The sequence below is a fragment of the Gymnodraco acuticeps genome, unplaced genomic scaffold, assembly GCF_902827175.1.
Source record: "Gymnodraco acuticeps unplaced genomic scaffold, fGymAcu1.1, whole genome shotgun sequence".
In the NCBI taxonomy this organism is placed as follows: Eukaryota; Metazoa; Chordata; class Actinopteri; order Perciformes; family Bathydraconidae; genus Gymnodraco; species Gymnodraco acuticeps.
Genome location: NW_022989799.1, coordinates 5,113,564 through 5,138,359, shown reverse-complemented (window position 1 = coordinate 5,138,359; position 24,796 = coordinate 5,113,564). Strand labels below are relative to the sequence as shown.

General features: G+C 42.7%; 1 protein-coding gene across 2 annotated transcripts in view; it reads right to left on the bottom strand.

Annotated features, from left to right (window-relative positions):
- LOC117551254 (SERTA domain-containing protein 2-like) overlaps nucleotides 1-24,796 on the bottom strand; it is a 65,233-nt gene that overhangs the window by 8,919 nt on the left and 31,518 nt on the right. Inside the window, exon 1 of one of the 2 annotated variants that reach the window (XM_034224054.1) lies at nucleotides 6,572-6,697. The exons of the other annotated variant lie outside the window; for it this stretch is intronic. The gene's annotated coding sequence lies outside the window, so the exon portion shown is untranslated. Of the gene's footprint in view, nucleotides 1-6,571; nucleotides 6,698-24,796 lie in introns of those variants that run through there. 2 annotated transcript variants of the gene reach the window in all.

Here is a 24,796-nt window from a genome sequence, read left to right as displayed (position 1 = left end):
GAAAGAATGGATGGGGCCATGTATCGTGAAATTTTGAGTGACAACCTCCTTCCATCAGCAAGGGCATTGAAGATGAAACGTGGCTGGGTCTTTCAGCATGACAATGATCCCAAACACACCGCCCGGGCAACGAAGGAGTGGCTTCGTAAGAAGCATTTCAAGGTCCTGGAGTGGCCTAGCCAGTCTCCAGATCTCAACCCCATAGAAAATCTTTGGAGGGAGTTGGAAGTCCGTGTTGCCCAGCGACAGCCCCAAAACATCACTGCTCTCGAGGAGATCTGCATGGAGGAATGGGCCAAAATACCAGCAACAGTGTGTGAAAACCTTGTGAAGACTTACAGAAAGCGTTTGACCTCTGTCATTGCCAACAAAGGCGTATATAACAAAGTATTGAGATGAAGTTTTGTTATTGACCAAATACTTATTTTCCACCATAATTTGCAAATAAATTCTTTAAAAATCAGACAATGTGATTTTCTGGATTTATTTTTCTCATTTTGTCTCTCATAGTTGAGGTATACCTAGGATGACAATTACAGGCCTCATCTTTTTAAGTGGGAGAACTTGCACAATTGGTGGCTGACTAAATACTTTTTATGTGTCCCCGGTGCGTCGGGGAACTCACGCAGCGTCAGAAAATAAAACCCTCTCTCTTTTCCTCCGTACCTAAATCTTTTAAAAACAGGTGTACAACGAGCGGATACAGATTTGCTGCCGAACTGACTTCAACTCGGCAGCGGACCCACAGAAAGTTGCTATCAGAAACAATGCCTGACGTGTTTTGGACATCTTTTTTTACATTAGCAAGCCTCGCTAACACTCAGAGCTAACCTGTACTGTGTAGAGCACATGTGTTTAAAAAGCAGGAAATAAAAAAAGAACTCACCTTGTGATAAACCTGCAAGAGAAAAAGCATTTGAGCTCCATACTGTTTCAGAAATAATCCTTGACGTGGTTTAAACAGGATGGCCTTTTATCACAGCAGAATTTAACTTTATCTCCGGTAGAATTCTGATCAGGCATTAGCTCCGCCTCCTCTTCTTCTTTTTTTCAAGCTAAGGACCCAAGATCCGCGTTTCCCTAACAGGGCTTCAAAAGAGGGGTTTGAGCAGTATGAGGCATGGCTACAATGGGTGATCTGTTTGGTATTTTGAAGAAAAACTTCACAGACATGTTTTGTATAGGTATGGCCCTACAATATATGTTTCAAATATAGCATGATAGGTCCACTTTAAGTAAAGTGTTTGTACTGGGTAGTTGATTAAGTTCAACAAAAATGTTACAAACAAAACAATGTTATTTTATATAGTATTTCTTTTTGTTGTCTTTTCCCTGTAAAAATATATTTTCTTAAAATATATATATATATATATATAATCTATAATATAACTTACACTGGTACTAGACTTGGTTACAGTAAGTGGTCAAATACCCTAAGAATGAGCTGAAACTTATCTAAAAATGTATTTTTACATAAGTGGAACAACTACAAGGGACAACAGGCATTAGTGACGACCAAGGACCAAAACACATAAATCAATCATGTGGCTGAAAACAATGTCTGTGTGTGTGCATGCCTCTAACTTGTCGGATTATGTGTGTGTATCTTCCCTTGTAGTGATCATAAATGCTCACATGACAGAGGTCAGCTGGGCACAGGGAATACACTACGATCTCTTACGCAATGGCAGACCTGGTTACAAAACACCAGAGCTCCAGCTGCGCCACACGCAGCATCCCAGTAATGAAGACTCAGTGGTGCAGGATTCAACCACTACACTCAAGTAGATGAGATATAGTTAGTGTCTGCATCTTCTAGATATTGAAGTTAGTTAGCAGATGTTGCTTTTAATTCATTTTGTGATCAATACATGTTTATTATTGAGTGCAATCCCATGTAAATTACCTATATGAATGGCTTTCTGTGTTTGATTTGCAGTATTGGAAGTTTGTAGTAGGGCTATATCTAACTATTTTCACCATCTGCTGATTATTACAAAAACATTATATTTAAAGAGGCCCTATTATGTTTATCGGGGTTTCCCCTTTCCTGTAGTGTGTTATATAGGTTTATGTGCATGTAAATTACATTGCATTTAGCTGACGCTTTTATCCAAAGCGACTTACAATAAGTGCGTTCGACCAACAAGATACAAACTTGAAGAAAACAGAATCATATAAGTACATCAGGTTTCATAGAGCCAAACATTTCAAGTGCTACTCAACTGGCTTTAGGTAAGCCAGTCCTTTATTAGTATATAAGTGCTTTGTTAGTAATTATATCGCTCGAAGTGGAGTCGAAAGAGATGAGTTTTCAGTCTGCGCCGGAAGATGTGCAAGCTATCTGCCGTCCTGATGTCAATGGGGAGCTCATTCCACCATTTTGGAGCCAGGACAGCAAACCCACGTGTTTTTGCCGATGAGAACTTGGGTCCCCCTCGCAGTGCGGGCGCAGCGAGTCGTTTGGCTGATGCAGAGCGTAGTGCACGCGCTGGGGTGTACGGTTTAACCATGTCCTGGATGTAGGAAGGGCCAGATCCATTCGCAGCATGGTAAGCAAGTACCAGTGTCTTGAAGTGGATTCTAGCAGTTACCGGAAGCCAGTGAAGGGAGCGGAGGAGCGGAGTGGTGTGGGAGAATTTAGGAAGGTTGAAGACCAGACGAGCAGCTGCATTCTGGATGAGCTGCAGAGGTCGGATGGCACATGCAGGTAGACCAGCCAGGAGGGAGTTGCAGTAGTCTAGGCGTGAGATGGACCAGAAGTTAAATGGTCTGCAAAGGTAAAATCCCTGAGTTTCTCTCGCACACACTCCGCCCCCATAGGCTTAAATATTGCCTATGTTCATGTGGTACAGCGGGTAACATAGTGACATAACATTGTAACACTTGCCTTTCTATTTGCTAGTCCTCCAACACATTGTACAAGATAGGCTAAGGGTCGGGACTTGCTAAGCATTGACCAATCACCACAGAGCTGGTCAGCTAACCAATCAGAGCAAACTGGGCTCTGGTTTCAGACAGAGGGTGAAAAGAGGTGCTGCAGCACAGGCAGTATGAGGAAAAGAAAGAGCTTTTCGAACTTTAAATCACGGAGAGACATGTCACAGTAGAGACACTACATACAAATATGACCCTGAAAATGAGTACAATATGTCCTCTTTAATGTAAAAGGACATTGTATGGAGCCAGGAGTAGATATTCCTTTGGGAACGTAACAAACTACACCACACACCTTCTCGGTACCATGTTAGTTAAATGGACAATCCACTGTTTTACAAAAAGTCAACACCATGCATCACTTTCACAGAAGTGTGTAGTAAATCATGATGATCAACACATGCACTTCTCAAAGTACACACACACACACACACACACACACACACACACACACACACACACACACACACACACACACACACACACACACACACACACACACACACACACACACACACACACACACACACACACACACACACACACACACACACACACACCACACACACACACACACACACACACACACACACACACACACACACACACACACACACACACACACACACACACACACACACACACACACACACACACACACACACACACACACACAAGTCTATAAATAAAAAGCAGCAGAAGAGAGCAGATTTAGGTCAGCAGACGTGTGTTGATGCCGCTGAGCGCTCCACTCTTTCCACCAAGCCTCTTCAGGGGGGGGGGGGGACATAAAGCTTGACACTTGCAGTGACGAAGCCTCAGAAGCTACACAAATCTCCAGCGCCAATGCATCTGGTTTCTGGGTGTACAGTATGCATGGTAGTATCCACGGTCTCTGCTGCAGCATGGGCCTTATTACTGCAGCATGCACTACCCCAGCAGTATGTGCCTGACACGCTGCCCACCTTGTTACGGCAGCAGCTTCTTCAGTGCTGCAAGTGTCATCATGTTTTACTGCAGGCAGCACGCTTACTACTTAAGCATAATCCTTGTGAATGCAGTACAAGCCTTATTACTGCACATGAAGCTTCAATGCTGCACCGTGAGCTTTATTACTGTTACTAGTGATAGGTATTCAGCTACTATGCAATATAGAGTCCCTCATAGCATGTGCAAGACAACCCTTATCCCTGTCAGTTGAAGCCTGCATTTTTCATATAAAAGGTCTTGTGGAAAATGATTTCTTGATTGTGCCCCAAAATGTACCCCCCAGATATTCTTGTATTGAGTTTGAAGAAACCGCAGCAAGCAAGGAAGAAAGGTAGGGGATTTGGAGAGACGACTGCGTGATCAAAACACAATCAGGCTTATGCTTGTCGGGGTTCCCCGCTCCTGTAGTGTGCTCTATAGGAGTGTGTGCATGTAAATGGTCTGCAAAGGCTCAAATCCCCTAGAGGGAGTTTCTCTCCCACACACTCCCCCCATTGAAGTCCTTTGTTTACTTCTGTGACATAATGACATCACTATGTAACACTTGACATTTCAGACACATTTCTATCACAATCACAACAGAGATTTTCAGAGCAGACTGGGCTCTGGTTTCAGACAGAGGGTGAGAACAATAAAGAGCTTTTTGAACATTAAATCGCAAGCACGATATTTAGTAAACTATTTCAAATATCTGAATGAAGTATTGTGGAGCTGCAGAGAACATCCAGCATACAAACGGTATTCTACAGATGTATTACAAAATGGTGGTTTATACAGAGCTGGTTACAAAAATCACACCACGGTCATATCAATTATTTCTTTCAATGAAATTGTGATCGATCTTTCAAAATGGCCATTCCCCCTTATATCTGAAATCATGGAGCAATATCTGTGAAAATAACTGTAATTCTTCCAAATTGTGCAACCATGACACGTCCTGAGGGGTTCTGAAGTCACCAAAGACTTTCCTCTCCCCCCCATCTACAGTTTGGTCTGAAGTGAGCCTTTGTTGTGGGTGTTCTCCAGATAAAGCATCAGCTGACCTGTGATCAGCTTGTGGACCACGGCACAGGAGGGACAAAGTGAAGAAGAAGAGTCCGCTGTCGGTCCTGGTGAGAGCACACTGCTGTGTTGTGGTGCACGTTACGAAACAGAGCCCCCCCCCCCCCTACTAATGCTACACCTACTGAGACAGTCCCAAACACTGGAGCAGAAATCACTTCCACCACATCTCACTACTTCAGAGCAGGTGTACAGGCTACAATACGTTGTCAAAGAAGACATAATGCACCTTTAAAGTGTGCTTGCCAATGACTTCTGTGTAAACATGAACTATATACATGTTTTCTTTATGTAACTGCTCACAGCATATGATTACATATGTAGTCAATTGTAGTTGGTCTATTACACTTAATTCCAACAGATTCTGTATATTCTATACTGTGTATTTCAAAGTGGTGTACAGTAACTAAGTACAGTTACTCAAGTACTGTACTTAAGTACAATTTCAAGAGACTTGTAATGTACTGAAGTATGTCAATGTTTTGCTTCTTTCTACTTCTACCCCACTACAATTCAGAGATAGATATTGTACTTCTACTCCACTACATGTATTTAATACCTTTAGTTACTTTAAAGATGTGGATGAATGATGTGAAATATAATCAAGTGTTGAATCAGACTTTAGTTCCACCTGGAGTAAATCCACCAGCTACCCTGCAGTCTACAAAGCCATTCAAACTAGCTGCTCCTTTACCAGCTTTGAGAACACTTTCATGATCAATCATTATAAAACATATCATATATATTATATTAAAAGGGGCCAATCTGCATAATGAGTACTTTTACTTTCGGTACACTAAGAATACGTTGATGCTAATACTTTTGTACTTTTACTTGAGTAAAATGTTGAATGTAGGAATTTACTTTTAACAGAGTATTCCTACACACTCTGTTACTTTTACTTTCACTCAAGAACAGGAACTGAGTAGTCCTCCCACCTCTGATATGACATGTTATTACATCATATTTACTGTTCAGGTCTATTTGAATTTGAACCTATTTTATTATATTTTTAGTAATGTCCAATGCCTTGTAAACACGTTGCTGCAACACAACAAACTTCCCATATATGGGATGAATAAATCAGTTAATATATGGCTCAAATAAATAAAAGTCGATTACATGTACAAATACAGGTCATTTGATATAGTTGTGACATTTAATTTGTAAAAAATACAGCGTAATATAGGTGCAATTATCAATGTATCTATCGTTATTCATTAAAGCAGTAGGCCTATGTGACAAGGAGTGGGTGTATTTGGGAAATCCACTCAGTATTTAAAGGGGAAAGTTGACTAAGCAGACTTTTCTCAATAGTAATAAAGAGCAAGTGAAAGCCTCAGCTCTGTTAACTGGAAATAGTTGTTGCCAGATAGCGATAGAAGGTCACTGAAGTAGCCACACGTATTGCCACATTACCATTTAATACGAAAACTTTTTTTTCAAGCAGACCCCGCTAACGACACAACACCAGGAACCCATACACCTTCACCGTATCTATTATTCATGCAGTTACACTGCTTCGCCGTAATGCATGTCCACGGATTTACTTTGCTTTTTGAAAACTCAAACGGTTTCTTACCACGTCCAGGTCCGCCGGAGTTTGAAGGAGAAACATGGAGGGTATTTAAACGGTCCCGTCGGCTACAGAAGAACAAGCCGTCCCCGCTCCCCGAGACTCTGACACACAATGGCGCTGATAGGAGGAGATAACTGAAGTGAACCGCTCACAGGAATGCTGCTGCCTTCACGCGCCGTCGGACATACTCGCGAGGTAAACTGCACGTGCGTTTATGTCCCGTACTTAGTGTCATTTGAAGCAAATACGTGACAGGATATTAGTTAATTACATGATTTGTCACCCAAATACACACAATGTTCGATCGATGCTTCGAAGATTTATTAAAAACTATGTCAACATTGAGTTCAAACGTTATTATGTAAGTGAAAAATGCACTTAAATTAAGAACACAGTCAAATGTGTCTGTACCAAAAGGTGACATTTAAGGACAGCCAAATGCTGTGACAACTAGAGGTCAGGTCAATAAGGTGCATTTCACCAGCTATTCAACTGTTTTTATACTTATACATATATTTATTTTTCTAGTATGTAATACATTTTTCAGATGGTACATTCATTTGTGCAAAATGCAAAAATGTTCCACTTATTATATAAAACACATTTTTAATTGGGAAATATTCAACAGGGATTAATTAAAGCGAGATTATTTCCTAAATCGGCTACTCGTACTTTTGACAGTAACAATTTGCTTAAAGAATCAACTTTACTTCTGAGATCATTCTTACATGTGTAACAATGGCTTAGTAACTGCTGCTACGACAGAATCCATTTTGTCAAGGCAGGTACGTTTCCGAGGAGCACGTGAAGGCAGCAGGAGAAGCTGAAACCGAGCAGCTGCCCGGAGAAGTGGTGTCGTCAACTTTGCTCCGCCCACACGCACGCGCAGACACACACGCGCGTACACATACTCGAACACACGCTCGCGCACGCACATGCTTGATGTTCTGTCATAGTATATTTTTCTATTCGTTTCAGTGTTAATATATATTTAAATGGTAGCAACATTTTACATCTGAATCCCTGTGTAATGCACTTTGACATGTAGGCCTACTAAGAATTTGAATTCATTGATTTGTTCTTTTATTGACATAAGAATGGTGAAATGAGTTCTTGACTGATGGTGCTGTTTGGCCGTTAGAGATGCCTGTCCTACCCGCCTGGCAGCAGATGGCAGAATGCTGCCCGGTAAACTCAAACAAAACCCAGCAGAGTCTGCTTCAAACTGACAAAAGCACCAGTGGAGCAGGGCAGAAAATGGGCATCTCAGACCATTTGTGACCGTGATGCCCCCTGCTGCACACACCCACCCAGTTGTGCTCTGAAACGTTCACAATCACAATACAACAATACAGGCTGCCAGTTCTTAGGGTCAGGCTTTGATCACTGGCTGTCACAAATAGATGGAAATACTTATATTTCCTAGAGTCCAGGACTGAATTGTTAGCAGCGGTATCATAAAAACCGTTGTATGAGGAAAATGGTTCAAATACGGCATACTGGAGAGGTGCTGGTTCAGCTCCTGGGCACTACCGAGGTAACCCGAAACTGCAAAAAATAAAGGGTCTTATCTGATTTTCGCAAAATATTTTCCTCTAGAACATTATGGAAGCATAACTCTTGTCAGTCTAAATCGGTCCCTATGTCTTTTTGTTTCCTTGACCTGTGTTGTTTACTCCGCTTTGGGACACTTTAGGCAGGTGTGGTAAAACTAAACTAAACTAGCTCGCTAACTGTGAGCTTGGTCGCTAACGGGACACCAATTTCCGAGACCATCACAAAGGAACAGCAGCTGAAGCTAAGTTCCTGGGTGGATGCTCAGATAAAAAATAAATAAACTTGGTATTCTGATGAAGGAACAAAATCAATTGCACAGGCACTTCAAGAGAGCACGGCAAAGTAGTCGCAATTGCGCTACATTTTTTATTCAAAAGTTGGATTTGTACGACCCAGCATGTCTCAAATATGACTTCCTTTTTAGTTATGCAGTTTATTTTCAGACTGAAAGTGAATGTTGCAAAACAGCTAATATGCCATTTAAAGTCTTTGGCTCTCAACTCTAAAAAAATTCAGCACTGTCAACGCCGCTTTCTATTGGTCAATTGTGCAGAATTGCTGATCAAAGGTCACGGAAGTTCAACATGACATGAAATAACTGTGCTGATTTATTTTGGCTTTTTCAATAGATCTATTACATAAAGCAATTTTAGTGAAGATAAGAGATTTAAACTGTATTTCTACCTCTAAACCACATGTGTCAAACTCAAGGCCCGGGGGCCAAATCAGACCCTTGGTGGATTTGATTTCGGCCTGCAGGATAATTTCTAATTACTATTAGATCTGGCCCGCCGGTATATTGCACGCACACCTTCACTCAATCCTGAGGATTTCATCAGCTCAGAGCCTGAGCCCAAACATTGATGAACTTGGACCCAAGATGAGATGCCAAGTATCTGCTTGAACTAGCATCACAGAGCAGCACACTGAGTTTCCATGGATGTTTCCTTCTGCACTTTCTCTCACGACAACAGGGCATGTTTGGTTTTTTCTTTGAGGGAAATTGTTTTTTTGAAGCTGTTGTTGGCCTGTGGAAACATGTAATCATAAGAAATGACTCTGGAAAAGCTGCAGATAGAGCCATAAGAAATGAATGCAACTGATTATTTAATGTTTAATGTTGTTTTTATAGGCAATCATTTAAGCTTTGTTAGTTCCAGGTTTAATATGTGCAATAAGTTCATTTCAATAAGTTTTGCATTAAACATTTTTTTATTTTGGCCCACTGTGTATTTGAGTTTGACACCCCTGCTCTAAAGAAGTAACCTGTCCTTAAGCAATCATTGGTTGAAGGTTGCAAGAGACAAACGTTTCCATCAATGGACAATAAGAGGTTTTTAATAAAAAAATCAATCAGTAAAAAAAAAGACTAAAGTGCAATCAGTCAAAAAAAAGACTAAAGTGCAATCAGTCAATCACAAGAGCTTATAGAAAAAATGCTGGTCAAACAACAGGGATTTTCAATATACTGGTATCACGCAAACAGCCTGAAGGGGGCGGGTTAGCTCTGTCTGTGCATTCATACACAGCTTTTTTTTGGTGAATGGAGATCTGATTTTAGTTCTGTGTTCATCTCTCTGGACTCTGAGTTGACTCATGAATGCTGAGCAGCGAGGAGGGATGGCTCTAAATAAAGATTTCAGGTCAAAAACAGGAAATGGCTCAATAAGCAGGGAGGGCAGGGCCATAGCAACACCAACTGGAGAACTGCACCGACAACATCCCTCCCTCCCTCTATCTTTATTTATTCCTGCCCCACTCTTCTCTTATGTTGCCTTCTTGCTGTTGCTTTATCCTTATTGGCCATATTCTTCATTTCTCTTTGCCTCTCATTTTCTGTATTTTTCTTCCATTCTGTCTATTCATTTAATTCATTCAGAGGTTTTGATTTTAATGAAGCAACCACAACAAATAACTGTTCATTCAAACTGTATACTGTAACAGAAAACACGCCATGACACAAAATGTGTGTTTCTCCGTGCACGTATCAGGTTGTGTGACACTACCAGTGTGAACCTGACTCATGGTGGTTCACTGGTCCCACTCATTACTCAGGCTCGGTACATGCGGCTACATGTTTCTTCTATCCATCAGCTATTGCACCTTCGGGTGGTAACACACAGGATTATGACTGTAGCCAGAATTAGTTCGCCAACCGTCATGTTACAATTATACTCACAGTGACAACACACATGCATTTTTATATCATCACAGTCTATAAATACACACACACACACACACACACACACACACACACACACACACACACACACACACACACACACACACACGGGTAAGTTCATGTTTAGTAATTGGCAATATGAAATGAGAAATTACAAACATGAATGTTAAAAGAATTATGTTTATTTCTTCAAAAACGAGACAGTTTTACCTGTTTTCTGTCAGGCCTAGAAAAACTAGTCATCACTCTTGTGAGGGAACGTGACTTTTTGATCAAACTGAACAAATTGTATAATGTTTCCTGTGTTGAAAAATCAGAAACAGATTTGTTTGAAGAGGAGTTCGAAAGAAAAGTCTTCATTACATTTAACCTTTCATTATACATCTTTCATCATATCCAAATTGGAAATTTCAAACACTTGATACTCAAAAAACACTTAAAATAGAGCAAAATCTGAGAAAACATCCATGTGCTGGCAGATTTGGGGAGGGTGTGTGAACAGGACAAGAGAATATTATTAATTATATTAGATATGGGTGTGGCACCAAAGCTAACATGGAGAGAGAGGGGCAGAAAGAGGGGGAGATAGGAAGGGAGGGAGGAGGGAGGGGAAGGACTCCCCACCAAAAGAACCCATCTGTTTTCTTTCCCATTATCTTCACTTTCTCTTTGTCTCTACGTCCTCCCGTTCTTTCATTGTCTCTTTTCCAGTCTTTATATCAGTGCCCTTCTCCCCCTCTCTGCCCCAAACCCATACACAGGAAGAATGGTTTATCATTACTCTACACTATTTTAATTGATAGAAACACAGAAGTGTTGGTAGAATATTTCTGTTTGCTTTCCCACAATTATTCTTTCTTCTTGTTACATTGAGGTTTCAAAAACGTGTCATGCACTTCACAGGGGGAAGTCTCTCCTGCGCTGCTGCCATTTGAGTGAAATATGCTCCAAAAATGTCATGCCACCTTGACTCAGTGACTTAACAGTATAGTTGTTATATCTCACAGGCTCCACCCTCCACTGGACTCTATGGGTACTACCCCTTCACCTTACTATGCGAGCATTCACCTACTGAGATATCTTTAAACCTAGCTGGCCCTCGGGCGGTCCTACCTGAGTGCGCGCGCAAGCCCACCCTATATAAGGCGGCCTCGCCTCCTGACTGTCATCATTTTCTCTTCAGCGAGCAGGATAAATAACTGAGAGAGCGAAAGAGAGAGAAGAAGATCGAGCAAAGAATGGAAAACTCACCAGTCCTCCAGCACCGACCCTGTCCTACGTGCACCGGCCAAATCGCAGGTGCCGATCCCTTAGCCTGTGTTTCGAGTGTCTGGGGCCTGAACACGCCAGGGACGGCTTGCAGTCTCCCTCCTGTAATGCCTGCCGGATGCTACCACAACTTAGCCGCCAGCATCGCATGGAGCATTTTCAGGCCTACTATGTGTCGCCGGAGGAAACGGAGGACCACTTGGACCTCGAGGTGATGGAGGAACAGGATGCGGCTGGGGGGGGGGCATTCGTTTTCGCCTTCCCGGCGGGCCGGCCGGCCCCGTTCGTAGAGGAGGAAGACGACGAGAGTCCCTCGATGTCGGGTACGGCCTTCATTTTGCCCCCGTTCTGCGGGTACAGGGACATTGTGGCTGGCGTGTTATTGTCCGGAGGCACACAGCACTTAGCGTAATGCATTTCTCCGTCTGGGTGAGGATTGCATTATGGCGGACGCGCGCTACCACGAGAGCACGCCGCGGCGTTCAGGGACCTCAGTAGAAAATCGGCCCTTTTTGTGTCAGCCCCCCATGGGCCGAACTTCCTTTCATGGGGAGCCTATGAGTACAACAGACTGCCGTTCAGCAAATGTGTGGCCACGGCTCTTCAGCCGCTTCGCGACCATGGTATAAGGGTTTTCTTTTATCTGGACGACCTCATAGTCATGGCCAGGTCCAGGGAATGGGCAATGTTTCACACAGCCCAATTGATCCTACACCTAACCAAGTTGGGTTTAGCAATTCCATACCTCATCAGCAGGTGCAGTATCTAGGGATGGTGCTCGATGCAGGCAGGCTACGCGCCACCCTGAAAGCAGACAGGCGTCCCTGCTGCGGGCTGTTTGCAGACTGCGACAGGGGGCAACGTTAACAGCTTTGACCATCATGCAGACTCTGGGTCTCATGGCGGTTGCTCACTCCATGATGCCGCTGGGGTTGCTGCATATGCACCGCCTGCAAAGGTGGTTTGCCGGCCTTCGGCATGGCCAAGAAAGCTGCTCTACGCCTTTCCACCGCTGCGCCTCATTCTCCCCCTCCTGGAGAGGGTGAGACGAGAACATCTGTCAGTCATCCTAGTAGCCCCAGACCGCCGTGTGGCACCGTGGTTCGCGGAGGTGACACAGATGTTGGTGGGCCAGCCCTGGGCAGTTCCTCAGGTCTGGGGGGCGATGTATCAGGGGGCTGGTGCAATAGGGGCGTTACCCTCTCTGGGCCAACCTCTCCAGGCTTGGCTCCTGAGAGGGACAGGCTGAGACAGGGGGGATTGTCTGACAAAGTTATCCAGACTATCCAGGCAGCAAGAGCAGGATCCACCACAGCCTGTTACAGGCCAAAGTGGTTGGGATTCCAGCGATGGTGTGAAGAGGGAAGTCTAGAGCCCTTATCTTGTACGCTGGGCTCTATTCTGTCCTACTTACAGTTACTGGTGGACAGAGGGCTTGCTTATTCCACAGTTAAAGTGTATGCAGCAGCCATTTCATCCTGTCATGAGGGATTTGGCGGCAGGTCAGCCTTCAGTCAGCCGCTTATGTCGCGGTTTTTGCAGGGGGTCAGGAGGCAGCGCCCAGTAGTGCACGCCTCCGCTCCGCAATGGGACCTGCCGTTGGTGCTCGAGGCTCTGGTCACAGAACCATTTGAGCCTCTGGAGCTCTCCTCCCTGAACGCGCTGTCATTAAAAACAGCGTTACTGCTGGCCCTGACTTTGGCCAAGAGAGTGTCCGAACTGACCGCTCTGTCGATACACCCAAGTTGCCTGTGGATCCGGGGTGACCGTAGCGGGGCGACACTCAGCCCGAACCTCTCCTTTGTTCCCAAGAACTTAAGGAGTTTGTTCAGGTTAAGGGCTATACAGCTGGGCGGCTTTAGTCTTCCACCCCATATTGGGGTAAGGGAGGCTAAACTGCACCTCCTCTGCCCAGTACCTGCACTGGCATGATATGTTGAGCGCACGGCTGTCATTAGGTGCCCTGAACAGCTGTTCGTGTGCTTCAGGGGGGGTGTGGCCGGTAAAGCTCTGTCCAAGAAACGCCTGGCAGGATGGCTCTGTGAGCCTTCCCCACGGGGGTCCGTGCGCACTCTACACGGGCTATGGCTGTGTCAACAGCCTTATTTAGCGGCGTGAGTGTGGAGGACATATGCACTGCGGCGTCTTGGTCCACGCCAGGCCCCTTCATAAGGTTTTATCTCTTGGACATGTCTGCCTCCTTCTCATCGTCTGTGCTTGCAGGGACAACACAGGACTGGTGGGGGGGGGGGGGGGGGGGGGGGGGGGGGAGGGGGGCTGTGGGTCAGTAGGTATCTGGACATAATGCACTTATGGTTTCCCATGCTCCTTAGGGACCCGGGAAACATGGTGCGCAGTGAGCCCCATTCAGGGCGGAAGGATTCTTTTTCCATGCACACTCTTTACGAGGTAAGCGTGTCTGAGTGTGCTCTATCAGCCAAGTAAACTGCGGCCCAGACTCCTCCACGGTCATGGCCGAGGGAGGAGAGGTTGCGGTGCAGTGGCTGCTAACCAAAAAGCCGGTCATGGGCAGTGTGATGGGTTGTTGGACGACAGGGCGTGTATCCATTAGGGCTCCACCCACTGTACCCATAGAGTCCAGTAGAGGGCGGAGCCTGTGAGATATAACAATGGGTTACGTATTGTAACCCTAGTTATATAAGCACAGACGGAGCCCTCTACTAGGGGCCCTGTCTGTCCTATGCTGCTCGCTGAAGAGGGTGTAGGATGACAGTCAGGAGGCGAGGCCACCTTATATAGGGTGGGCTTGCGCGCACACTCAGGTAGGCCCGCCCCGAGGGCCGGCTACGTTTAAAGATATCTCAGTAGGTGAACGCTTGCATAGTAAGGTCAAGGCGTAGTACCTATAGAGTCCAATAGAGGGCTCCGCCTGTGTTTATATAACTAGGGTTACAATACGTAACCCATCGTTTCTTCTGATGCTGGTGATATAAGCATTTATCCTAATGTGACACTCAATAGCTGCTCTGCCGAATTGTTATGTAATATTTAAGTTATTGGGCATTCTAAATCATGGTAGACTCAAAAGGTGTTTATTATATTTTTACGTCACCAAGGGGTTTGTGGACTAGACATTTGTGTGTGACCAAAATGTTTCAACTAACTTTCATAAACTGTAAAAACAGACTCAAATGTGAATGGTCTAACCCCCAAAACACACCAGGAGCGTCTGCGCCGCGTTACGTTGCGGCTGCGCCACGCTGCGACCTCCTCCTGCGACAACACACACCAGACGCGTTTCAAAACGTTGCGGAAGCGGAGCGTCGTGTGTGCAGCCTTGCAGTTGTTGTTGATTTTGGAATATTTCCTGGACATTTGTACTTCTACAAGTAAGTAGGCTATACGTAGTTAAATGGTTTATGTTTGTGTCTGTTTAAAATCGTGTTTATTGTTGTTATTTCCTATCTTGTTGTGTTGTAGACTACAGACACAGTTAATAATAATTGTAATATTCCTACAAGTATTAATTAACTTTAAAACATTAATATGTAGTTGTTACCTTCCACTCCACAAACTGCAGCGACTAAAAACCAGGCCTTGTCCTTTCTGATGTTGTCCTTGTAAAAAGCATTGGTTACATCATATAAAATTGTGTGTTTCTCCACTTCCATTATGAACACCTCGTCGTCCATGGTGCGTTTCGTAGTGGAGGTGTTGTGGGGTCTGCTAAATTAGTATATGTGGGGGATGGGCCTGGCCCGGATGATCACCTTTCCACTTCCTGCGAGGGGGGGGCTGCCTGCCCGACTTTACCTTACGGCTATGCCGCGGCAAAAATAGGATTCATCCTAATTTTAGAGAAGCGCTGCACCGAACCGCTTCTGGGACGCGTCTGAGCCGTAACATGGCGCGTGTGGTGTAATAGCACCCATTGACTAGAGTGGCCGCGATCCTTACGACCGCCGCGGCGCGGCCGTAACGCGACGCAGACGCTCCTGGTGTGTTTTGGGGGTAAGACTCTGACACTGAAAACACCAACACCCAACAATGCCATAGTAATGAATAACAATGTTACCCTGCCCTGAACCATAGTCTGTTTTACCCTATTTTTTACTCTAAATGGTTCCATCATTTTAGAAATGTACGTCATGCTGTATTAAAGACTTGGAGCAAAAGATTAAGATTAAGAAAAAATTATTCGCAAAGTAAAACATCAAGTGAGAGGTAAAGGGTAAAATTCGCATAGACTTCTATAGAATTGGATCTTTTTTTTTTTACACGAGTTGAGCGACACCTACTGGCTGTTGGATAGAATGCAAGTTTAAGTCAACTTCACATTGGCTTCTCTTCTTTTGGCTTGGTTTTCTTTAAAACCACAACAGATCACAGGGTAGGGTTCCATGTAACCATACACACATTATGTTTCATTATCAATTGAGTCAGTACATGTATGGCAAGATGACCAAATTAGTTTTAGGCTGTTCTTTTAAGCATGTAACAACAATATTGATTGTGTCATTATCACGCGATAGTGGACTCGTGTAAGTAATGACCTATCTAGGCTAGTTTCATCGTTGAGTCATTCCTATTATCCTTGCAATTTTTTGTATGTTTGTTATCTAAACACAATTTGACAATAAAGTTAGGATTCCAAGCCAACCCTAACCCTACTTTAAGAATATGGCCATTGGATGCAACTGAATATGCTTTGTAAAGTTGTGCAAATGTGTCCAAGTTCATGCTCAGTTGTTATTGAACAGCTTAGGGTCTCCTAGTTAACCTTAACATTGTACAGCTTCCCCATTTGGAACGCAGTGTCATTAACTCATCAGGTTGCTATAAATCATGATGGCTACTTGGCAGCACATCAGCAGCTTTGTATTTTCTTTCTGTCAAAATGCATCCTTAAAGGTCATTGAGATTTTAATGAGTGGGGAAAACCCAGACACATTTTGGCTAGGTTCTAGCCGTATGTATGTATCAATCCACAGCTAAAAATGGTCCCCAACAAATGTGCTATGTCCTACTGTTTGAATAACATTTATTAAATAAGTAACTTTAAAATAAATGTAGTTCTTCGTTGGAGGCAATTTGAGGCAATGAAGTCCGAAATTATTCGAAGACTTTCTTAAACATTGTTGGTTTTGGTCTTGGACCTTTGGTGTTGGATTTATCAACAAAATGGCAATTATATAATAATACCTGTGTTATACTTCAGGATCATTTAGATTTACAATAATATGACAACTCCTCAACCAAAGAGCCCTCCTTCAGTGCAAAAAATAATTTAGGGAGATAGGTCTATATATAGAAACTAGTAAGGGAGCTCCAAACAAAACATTGAATCAAGAAGAGGGCTTGTGCCTGGACTAAGAACATGGGTGACCGAGACAGAGAGAGAAAGGGAGGTGTGTTTACTCATGGCTGTGTGACGCCTCCAGTGTCAGGTGACTTACAGGAAATAAGTTGTTGTTCTCTTCTCTTTCTCGACTCCGTCTCTGTCATTTGAGTAACTCTTTCCTTGTTTTTTTAACTTCCGGGATCATTTTTTTCTCTCTATTTGTCAACTTTACTGGCATGTCGTTTATCAGACAACCCTATCAGAGTGTAAAATGTAAAATACAAGCAAGAGGATTTTAAAAACCTTTGTATCTCTTTAAATGTTACTCAGATTGTTGACAGTCCTACTCGCCCTAATATTAAGTCCCCAAATAAATCCTCCCTAATTGATCTCATTTTAACTAATGTTCCCTATAAATACTCAGCTGTGGGAGTATTTGCGAATGATCTGAGTGACCACTGTGTTGTAGCCACAATTAGGGACACTAAGGTCCAAAAGGTTAAACCTCGTATTATCATCAAGAGAGACATAAAACATTTTGTGGAGCAGGGTTTTGTACATGATCTGTTTGGGTTTGATTGGGGAAAAATCAATTTGTGTGCTGATGTTGACACTGCATGGTCTTATTTTTATCTTGGTTTTATGGAAATTATAGATAGACATGCACCCCTGCGTAAATTTAGAGTGAAGGGACGAGACAATCCTTGGTTTTCTGCTGAATTATCTAGTCTCCTACATGAGAGAAACAAGGCCTGGGCAAAGGCTAGGAATTCAGGCTCAGAGGTAGAATGGCTGCGTTTTAGGCAGCTAAGAAATAGCTTCACTTCAAATGTCAAAAGTGCTAAATCAAAGTATTATCTGTCAGTAACCACAAAGAACCTGAACAACCCTAGAAAATTCTGGAAAGCCATAAAATCGATATCCACCGGTGATATCCGTAATGAGCTACCTCCGTGCCTTACCACAGCATCTGGCACTATATCGGATAGGGCCACCATACTAAATTGTTTTAATGAGCATTTTGTGTCCTGTGGCTCTCTGTTTCATTCTGTTTCTAATTCTGCTTCTGTGAACACCACAGTCGGTGACTCAGAACAATGTGGTCTGGAAAACCCTTTCAGTTTTACTCCTTTTACTGTTGATGTTGTTCGTGAAGTCTTAACCAAGCTAGATCCTAAAAAGCCGGCTGGTCCGGACAACGTAGAACCTTTCTTTTTAAAAATAGCTGCAGATTTTATTGCTCCACCTCTCACTACTCTTTTTAACCTCTCTCTCAGCATGAACAAAATCCCAAAATTGTGGAAGTCAGCGTATGTCCTGCCACTACTAAAAGGAGGGGAGGCCACCTTATTAAACAATTATAGACCCATCTCTAAGTTGTCAGTTCTGGCCAAGGTTCTTGAACGCTTAGTGAGTGAACAGGTAAAGGAGTTTTTATGTAACAATGACATCCTGTCTAAACATCAGTCAGGCTTCAGAAAGCAACATAGCACCATCACTGCCACAATGAAAGTGGTAAATGATATTACGAGTATTTTAGATAATAAGCAGAGTTGTGCAGCTCTATTTGTTGACCTATCCAAAGCTTTTGATACTGTCGATCATCGCATTTTGAAGCAAAGGCTGGTCAGTATAGGCATGTCCAGCCATGCAGTAGGGTGGTTTGTAAACTACCTCTCTGAAAGATCCCAATGTGTTCACTTTGATGGGCTGTCTTCTGAGTGGTTAAACATCACTAATGGTGTACCACAAGGTTCAGTTTTAGGTCCGCTATTATTCTCTATCTATATTAATAGTTTAGGTGAAAATGTCGAAGGAGCAACCTTACATTTTTATGCGGACGATACCGTTATGTACTGTGCAGGTCCCTCGATTAACGAGGCTGTTGTTAAATTACAGGCTGTTTTTAACATTATTCAGGCTCAGCTCTCTGAGCTTAAGCTTCTTTTAAATGTGGATAAAACCAAGGTAATGCAAAAAATACACCAGAGACTGCTTTGGATATTGTAACTACGCAAGGAATACAACTTGAAGTGGTTACCTGTTACAGATACTTGGGTATCTGGCTTGATGACTGTCTCACTTTTAAACTTCATGTCAATAACCTGCTTAAAAAGCTGAGGGTTAGGCTAGGTTTATTTTACAGAAATAAGTCCTGTTTCTCGCTTGAGGCCAGGAAAAGGCTAGTCACTGTGACCTTTTTACCTGTGCTGGATTATGGTGATTTGTTATATATGAATGCACCTGCCAATTACCTGAGCAAGTTAGATGCTGCGTATCACAGTGCACTGAGATTGTTGACAAATTGTAAAGCACTTACGCATCACTGTACCCTGTATACCAAGGCGGTTATGCCATCACTTACTGTACGGAGGCTCAGTCACTGGTACTTTTTCATTTACAAAGCCATGTTGGATAAACTACCATCTTATATCTGCTCCCTGATCTCTCTGCGAATTGAAAGTACTTATTGCCTGAGATCGCATGCTGTGGTTTTATTAAATGTGCCAAGTGCTAGGACTGTCTTAGGGAAGAAAGCTTTTAGATGTGCAGCTCCACTAACATGGAACAGTCTGCAAAAAGAATGGAAAATTACTAAGCTAGTACCACTACATGTTTTTAAAGCTTGGTTGGATGCTACAAAATCAGATGCTGTTGGTACCTGTACATGTGGTTAAATATGTAAATTGTAATCCCTGTACATTTTGCTGTATGATGTCCTTTTGTTGTTCTGTTGTTTATGTTTTTATGTCTTCTTGTGGAACCTACTGCTGCAGGTCTCCCTTGAGAAAGAGATCATTGATCTCAATGGGATTTTACCTGGATAAATAAAGGTTTTGAATTGAATTGAATTGAAGAGGTAATGCGCCCAAATCATATTAAATGATAAGTTATTTGATTTGAAAGAAACCAAAAACAAGTTTTTGAGGTTGAGTACATGATGTTGCAAATAACTCAAGCCAGCCAAGACATTATGGGACAGGGTAATAACCACCTTAGACATAGAATACAGTGCTCTGTTGTATGTTTTAATGGCTTTTGGCTCGAGGCTATGTGAAAAAAGGTTTACTCTAACCTTTTACTGTGTGTGTGTGTGTGTGTGTGTGTGTGTGTGTGTGTGTGTGTGTGTGTGTGTGTGTGTGTGTGTGTGTGTGTGTGTGTGTGTGTGTGTGTGTGTGTGTGTGTGTGTGTGTGTGTGTGTGTGTGTGTGTGTTTGAGCTCATCCGTAGCAAACTGGTGAGCGTGACACATTCCAGGAGGACAACTCACCAATAGTCCAGCGGTAGATGGGACACAGATACCTCTGTCCAGTAGGAAAACTCAACAAAAACACATTGTTGACGGATAATTCAGTTCCCACAATTTTCTTCTTTTTGGTCACAAGTTAGCTACATTCGGAGCAGCTTAAATGGGAGCAGAGGCAGTGATGGGGGAATTTGTGATACTGGGAGTGATGGTTTACAGTAAAGGTAACAGTCATTGAAGTACATGTATATGTGCATTTTCCCTCCCTAATACCTTCACTGTTTTGCCCCTAATAATACATTATGCAAGTTTTTTGTGTGCACTTCAAATCAAACTGAACTGCACTTAGAAGTCTGTGGAGGGAGTTCCTGTAGATGAAAACAGGAAGGTCATTAATCTTCGAGAGAAAGCGAGCCGACTCGCAAGTCACAGCACGAGGAAGCGACAACAGCGTTTCAGCTTTAGCTGGTTGTCCATCTTTTTTTCCCCAGCAGCCTTTTTTACAAACTCTTTCAGCATAGACAGACGTCAATTGCAGTGTTGAATGTTCTGTTTTGATCAGGGATACAGTCAGAACAATGTGCTAATAGAAGGAAATGGTAGACAAAAGTAAAGAAAATAGATACATATCATCATAGGTCAGCTTTGATTGGAAGGTAGGGGTACACCAACCTTTTATGATGTGATTAACAGATTCACATTGGATCACCTGACCGGAGAGCTCACAGCTACAAAGAAATTGTGACCGAACCCTAAAAATACCAGCAACCGAACCTGCTTATAGTTTGAAAACTGGGATCCAGACCCATTAATGACCGAGAAAAGTCGGTCCAAAAATTGGGGAAACAGACCCGATCGGCAACACACAGCTGATTGCTATCAACATGTAAACATTAATTTACAAACAGTCAAAAAACAACATTGTGTCTTAACCAATGTTCTTAGTGTTAAAAATGAAAGTTGGTAAGTGTAGGGGTTTCAGGTTATTCCACTCTTTGTGATAGCATGGTGTATTCACTGTTGTGTCTCGTCAAATGTGTTCATTTCATTTCAAACCTTTATTTAACCAGATTGGTCCCATTGAGATCATAGATCTCTTTTTCAAGGGAGACCTGCAGCATATAGATTCCACATGTTTATGTGTTATGTCTGTCTTTTCATGTTATTTCACGTCATGTCTGTCTATTTATGTCATTCATCTCTAGTCAAGTCCCCGTGTTTCATGTCATGTCTCGTTTTCCATCTCCTGTTTTATTTTGTACTTACCTTTTGTCTCTCATTTCAGGCCCTGTTACTTCCTCCCTTTGTGTGTTTTCCCGCCCTCGTCAGCGTCTGCCCCGCCCCTGATTGTTTCCACCGGTTCCCACTCACCTCATGTTTAAATAGTCCTGTCTCCCCCTGTCCTGTGTCAGTTTGTCTTGTTTGTTTCCATGGATGGTCTTGCCAGGCGAGGAGAGGATAATTTCCAGTCTAGTCAGGTTTTGTTATTTTGTTATTTTTGTAAACTTAAAGGGGACATATCATGCTATATTTGAACAATATATTGTAGGGCCATACTGTACCTATATAAAGTATATAAATATAGTTGTTTTTTTCAAAATACCAAACAGATCCTGCATTTTAGCCATGCCTCATTTCGCTCTATTTGCTCTTTCCATCACTGTTTTTGCAGGGGCTGATTCTCTGAGCTGCAGCTGACCACGCCCCCCCCTGCGGGAGAGGGGAGCGTGCTTTGAGATCAGCTGCTGGGCTGTCAGAAGAGGAGGAGAAAAATAGATCTCCGTCCTCCGTGTTTTATTCTTATAGAAGTAAGAAGAGAAGTAACGGGGCACAAACCCTCCTTTTTACGCAGCGGTCCAGACATAGACATCATACGGCGACACATATTCAGTTGCCAGTTCCTTTGGCATTAGGGCAGGGATATCTAGATACTTTCCAAGGTTTGACATAATGAATTGTGCTACTTTTAAAGCAAGCAACGATGTTTTCAAATCTGTAATCAAAAAGCTCCTCAAAAACGAAGCAGTTCCTGCAGTTGCTACGTTAGTACAAACAGTAACAACGGACTATTTTTCTTAGCGGATGCATGTCAATTTAAATCAATATACAACTATTTTTTTAAATCAATAAAATCATTTTCTAAATCCATAAAAGCATTTCAATTAATATTGGGAGTCATATCGTTACTTTGTTGAGAATGTGGCCATGTAATAAGCGGGATAATGTGCAGCGACTTGGTCATTATGGGGAAAAGAACACCGACAGGCTGATCAGGAGCCCGACGCGAAGAGGGATCTAGATCGGCATAAAGGTGTTATTTTCCCCATAATGACTGCGTCGCTGCACATTATCCCTTACATATGATTATATAGAGTCATTATTCATTTGTTTTAAAGCAGGAGGCGCAAACGCTTGCCTCTGGGAGGGAGAAAAAGAGCCACAGCGGAGAATAAACAGAAGGGCAACCATGCACGGGAAGTCTTCTTCGCTGCTTTTGTGGCAGAATACAGCGCCACTTACAGGCCTGGCATATGTACTACAGCGTCTCCAGCGCTTTCGAGCGGCAATGGCCGGCCGTGGCCCAACCCCACATTCCCCTGATAGGTGGAGAATTGACCACTAAGCGGAGCACCCCTTTTGTGACGTAGAAAATAATTCAAATCTGGATCAGTCATGTATAAAAGATGTACAAGAGTTCATTTTGCATGATAGGTCCCCTTTAAGTTAATCTTATATTCTTTGTGCTACGCTTGTTTTTTCCTCCTTGTGAGCGCTATTTGTTAAATCCAGTACCTACTCTGTTAAGAGGGATTATCTGTTTTCTTGAAATTAAAAATGATTTTTTTTTTTGCTACATTCAAGACTGTCTCTGGGTCGTGCATTTGGGTTCTCTAGTTTGTGTTAAGGTTGTGACATTTACTGTATATTTCAGCGTTTAAGTCCTCTGTCGAAGTCATGACAAACACTGTACGATCACAGCTGGGTATTCTCAGATCCATTCTTGTCCAACACATTATGTTAACAGACCTAGGCATTGATAAATACTAACCCTATTAAGCCCCAATTAAAGATCCAAACTGGATCCAAACCTGTGCAGATCCCCGGTTAGGACGTTCATACCATGACTGATTTAAAAACGCACTCTTGTCTGTTTGGCCTTCCAATCAGGATGTCTGAGTGGACGGAAGCATTCAAGATTATTGAGAACTGACCTCAGCGCAACAGCTTCAGCTTTGGAAAAAATGTAGAAACCACTCCAAATTGTTCTTAAATCTCAATCTCTACAGGTATGGCAGCAATTAGATTCCAGTGTCTGATGCATTTTAATGCAGAGAAATGTCAGTAGTTCATAGAATTTAAGAATTTTCAGAGCTGTATGTTGTTTCTAGGGCTGTCCCAAATACAATTTTTCGGGCTCCGGATATTCGGTAGTAATCAGTAGCGAATATTCGGCCCGTGCGGGGGGGGGCGTCGTAATCAGCAGCGAACCGCTTCAATACGCGTATTTCGGTGTATTCACGGCATTCATTTTGTTATTCTACAGTATTGTTGTTTTATAGTTATTTGTTAATGTAACCCAATTTGTGTTCTTTGAAATTGAAAAGGATATCGCATTGTGTTTGTTACTTTCGTTGCAGTTGTATATGTCTTAAGTGTAATTTGGCTTGGCTTCCTATTTATGGACATGCTTTTATTTTGAAGGAGAGGTAGCGCAGTTGACAGGAAGTTGTTGTTGCTATGGAAACAACGTGACGGAGATTAACGGAGAAAAGTAATATCTACATATAAAGACGGAAAAAGTAAACAATAACGTTTATGGTTAAGAGCGGTAATTCAAGTTTAAAAGTTTCAAAAATGCTACAACTACTGTCACAAACTGGATGAATGTGAAGTATTTTGTTAAAGGAGGATGAAAGCGTAATTAAGGAGCACTATTGGAGTGACTTTGATGGTTATTGGACTCAGGATTAATTTATTTGGATTCCCGCTGTATGAAGAAATTAAAGGACGGCACAAGTGGAAACAATTCACAAAGGGATTAAACTGTTTAAGGCGAGACACTGCAGGCAAAAACATCGTTTTTCAAGTACTGGTCAATTTTGAGATTTTGTGCTATTTTGATTACATAACATGTTTTCTTTCAGGCTTTTGGAAGGAAACGTGCAAAATACACATTTAAGTGTTTATTTTACTATAGTTTGTCTATTTGCGTCTGTAGATTTCTCCTAAATTCACCAAAAGTTAGCATTCTAACGTAACATAAAGTACCGCGACCGCTGTGTGCACCATGTCAACAAAGGTATCGCTGGAAAGCTGTGTCTCTCCTGCACAATCTCATCGGATCCAAATATGGTCATTTCCTTTGTATCAGCAACCAATCGTGAAAGCACAAGGGGTCTTAAACCAAGAAACGAAATCTCATTGGCTGGTGTCAATTTCTGACAACGTGATTCGTTCAGATGCGTCACGTGGTGTGCTAAAACACTTTCTGGTTAGCTTTCCGCTAGAAATTGAAATCTCAAAATGCCAAAAGAACGGCGAAAAAAACGTTCACAGATAAGACGACAACAATTGTCACTTGCACGAAGCAAGGTTATAAAAAAAAAAATGACCCTGAACATGAAATACCTTCACGGAGTGCGTCGATGCGCAAGCTGTCATCCAAAGAACA